This window comes from Rhinopithecus roxellana, chromosome 15 (assembly GCF_007565055.1).
Source record: "Rhinopithecus roxellana isolate Shanxi Qingling chromosome 15, ASM756505v1, whole genome shotgun sequence".
Classification (NCBI taxonomy): Eukaryota; Metazoa; Chordata; class Mammalia; order Primates; family Cercopithecidae; genus Rhinopithecus; species Rhinopithecus roxellana.
This window is the reverse complement of record NC_044563.1, coordinates 90,970,632-90,974,667: the sequence shown is the minus strand read 5'-3', so window position 1 is coordinate 90,974,667 and position 4,036 is coordinate 90,970,632. Positions and strand designations below refer to the sequence as shown.

The following is a 4,036-nucleotide window of genomic DNA, read 5'->3' as shown; positions in this document are numbered from 1 at the left end:
CCGTCTCAAAAAAAAAAAAAAAAAAAAAAAAAAGAACCAATTTTTCCTGTAGCTATGCTGACCACAGCAGCTCACTAAATGCTGATTGTCAATGGAGGAAACAGTGGCTACTTGTATTCTAGGTCTTCTGATGAAAGCAGCAGTTCCCCAATCACCAAAGGTATTGTTCACAACACACCTCAGCAACATGGGTCAATGAGAGTGTATGTTTTAGAACTTATCCACTGGAAGGATATATTTAATACACATCAGAAGTTCATCAAATTACTGGCCACTTACAGCATATAGAAGAGGACTGTTTCTATAGAAAGGGCTCACAATCTGAGCTGACCTTTTACAATGGGAAATGGTATTACAGTGATATTGTAAACAACACAAATATGGAAAACATGTAGTATAATATATAATTATTGAAGACCTCTTTTTTAGGTAAGATTTTCAGAAAACTCAGGGATAGATTTTATATCACAGAATGGTCCATACCATCCAAAATATCTTTTGATTGGACAATAAAATAATATTTGTTGGAAGCTAAAAACTGAGTTAAAGTACAGGCCATTGGGAGTAGTAAAGCTTTAATTTCTCCAATCTTCTTCCAAATTAACTTATTATTAGGGTTCTCATAACACAGGAAGAGGTGGTAACTTTCTACAGGAGAGCACTGGGTCTCAAAACCCATTTCACTTCGAGCTCAGGCTTCTGGTGAGAAAGTGGGTCTGAGATTTTATCTACTAATTCAGGTATTAGTGGTGGTGGTTCTGAGAGTGGTGGCAGGTGCTCAAAGGACTCAGGAACCTGGGCTGCATTTTGTGCCAATGAGGTTGTTTCTTTTGAGTTTAAAATAGTTTCCAAAGGTACTCCATGGTGGATACTGGACTTTCTGTATTGCAGTTGGATAGGCCTTCTTTTGTCAAATCAATTGTAGAATCGAGTTTCCTCTGTACAGTCATAACTTCAGCAATGAGAGAATTGATGGAATTTCCTGATGTAATTTTTCTGATATCTGTCGGATTTAACTGGAGTTGTCAAATTAGGACTTTTCACAGAAATCAACATAAGATCATCATTGTTACTTTCAGAAACACTCATTTTGATCTGGTGACAAATTAATTTTTTACTTCCTTTTTCTGAAGGGTTAGAAGGCTCATAATTCTCAGAAGACTTTCTTTAAACTGGACTATTAACTGACTCCAGATTCAGATTCTTTTTTTTTTTTTTTTTTTCTGAGACAGAGTCTCACTCTGTCACCCAGGCTGGAGTACAGAGGCGTGATCTCAGCTCACTGCAACCTCCGCCTCCCAGGATCAAGTGATTCCCCCACCTCAGCCTCCCGAGTAGCTGGAATTACAGGCACCGGCCACCATGCTTGGCTAATTTTCGTATTTTTAGTAGGGACGAGGTTTGACCATATTGTCTACGCTGGTCTCGAACTCCTGACCTCAAGAGATCCTCCCGCCTTGGCCTCCCAAAGTGCTGGGATTACAGGCATGAGCCACTGTGCCGGGCCCTGACTCCAGATTCTTATCCAAATTCACAGTCTGAATTTGCAACTTTATAGGCTCCATTACTGGATAACATGTTTGGTTCCAAACAATTCCTTTGAGAGAATAATACTGTTTTAATATGTCTTTGGAGTTTTGCTATTTTTGTGAAGAGTTCATCAGCTATTCCTTCATGTTTATTCCTGCACTCTATCTTCCCAGTGCATTCGTTCAATTCTTTCAGTTTGTTATCAAATAGTTCATAATTTATACTATAGATAATCAAATATCTGACCTGTTCCAGGAATGCTGTTTGCCTTTCCAAACCTACACAAATATTTTCATTAATTTGCTCTGAAGTTTTCATGCGTTTAATCTTTTCTTTGTTTTCTGAAAACATCCTCTTCTTTTGATAATGGCTGTTGTTATCAGTGTCAAGTGATGACTGCCAAGTTGAATCTGCACTTTCACAATTTGAAATGCTGGAAGGACAGGTTCTACTAGATTCTTCAGTTTTCAAAATGTCATCAACACAGTTGGTTACAAGTGACTGAATTCACCAAGTTAGGTGTTTTCTCAACAGGCACAAAATGTGAGCCTTCCGAACTTAAAATGTTGTCACTTTAATAAAAGGCAAATGTGATTCTGAATTGGAGTTTGTTTCTAAATGGAAAACCATCTGGTCAGTTTCTTATTATCCACAGTACTGGTTGCTGTAGACTTTGGCATCTGAACACCACCACTCAATAAACTCAGTGGACAGAAACTGGACTTCAGACTACAAGCCCCTTTGTGCTCAAAAAGGGATCCTGTTACATTCGTCTAATACTCAAAATGGTTTTCAGAATGGCTTTTAGAAGTGTTCAGTGAATCTTTTGCCTCTTGTATAAAGACTGTGCTTGGGGAATCTGTTGTTTTACTTGGCTTTTGGTACAGACAAACAACCTGTTCCAATTTTGTTTCAGAATGAACAATTTCTTCTACTGGTTTTCTGCAATTCCAAGAGAATACTTTACTTTTCTCTGGTATCAAATTTTTATTAGAGTCCATTGAGGAAGCACCATTTTCAGAATATCTACATTTGCTAGTTATGACACTAGGACTGAAATTCTGATTACCACTTCGAGCATTACTCCCGGCTGCTTCTGTTTTCAGTGCTTCAACATGCCTTGACTTATTCAGAATCTCCACTTGCTTCCGACAACCTGGGGGCATTGTTTTATTTATTTATTTTTATTTTTTGCTTTTAATGTCTTCCCTTTACTTCTATCCGGACTTGCCATCTTTCATATCCAGCAATGGATCCAAACCAAGAAGAAATCCCTGATTTACCGATATATACCAGTTCTTAAAACACACAGATCACTTCCAGTAAGGCACTGGTTCATGTATTTCTATTAAAGCAGAAGTCAATCTTAGGATGTAGTCTGTACATGTCTGCAGATAAGATTCATAAGTGCTGAATTCAGTACAATAAGTCCTTCATTCAGATGCCTCATTTTTGCATTTTCAATTGCTTTCCCGTGATATAACTTGTCTTTATCTTGAATGGCCTTCCCCACTAGTTTTGCAAATAGTTATGTCGCAGGTCATTTACTGGCTAGAGCGGTGCCACTCCAACCACCCAATCCCCACCTTTTCTTCTTAATCCTAATAGAGGTATATCAAGGATGTTTGTCTTCTCAAAGGACTAACTTTGGGTTTGTTGATACTTTCCATTGTACTTTTGTTTCATTAATTTCTGCTTACATTTATCATTAATTTGCTTCTACTTTATTTGCTATTAATGTGCTGTTAGTTTTCCAGCTTTTCGAGAAATGTGCCTGAGTCAATGATTTTTTTAGTCTTTCTTCTTTACTGCACACACACACATGCCATGCACACATATTTTGATATTTTTATTATTATTCAGCTTAAATATTCTACTGTCCTGTGTGACTTCTTTGACTCATGGGTTATGCTGAAATATATTTCTAAGTTTTTAAACATATGAAAAATTCATAATTATGTCTTTGTTATTGATTTCAGGTTTAATTGTAAAATTTTCAGGGAACATTCTCTGTATGATTTCAGTTCTCTGAAATTTGTTGAGATTTGTTTTATGACCCAGCATAAAGTCAATTAGAATATAAATATTTCATGTATACTTGAAAATTAAAAAATGCATACTCTTAATTTGTTGCGTGGAGTATTTAAAAAATATTTATGAGGTTGTTTACTAATTATGCATTTAAATGTCTCTATTAATCCCTTTTTTGCCTGTCGAATATCAAGACCAATGTGCTAAAAAAATCTTCCAATACAAGTGTGGATTTGCTTACTTCTCTTCATGGTTGTGTCAATCTTTATACATTTTGAAGGTGTATTATTAAGTGCATAAACATTTTAAGTTTATTTTTCAGTTGAATATTTTACAATTCTGAAATGTCCCTGTTTATTTCTAGTCATGTTTTTTGCCATGAATTCTGCTTTGTCTGGCAAAAATACAACTATATAAACTTTTTTATCATTAATGTTTAGATAATAAAAGTTTGTCCATTCTTTTACTTTCAAAC

The 4,036-nt window shown here is 35.8% G+C and overlaps 1 pseudogene; it reads right to left on the bottom strand.

Moving 5' to 3' along the window:
• Positions 1 to 425: 425 nt before the first annotated feature.
• On the bottom strand, positions 426 to 2,764 carry LOC104663456 (annotated as a pseudogene).
• Between the last annotated feature and the right edge of the window lie 1,272 nt (positions 2,765 to 4,036).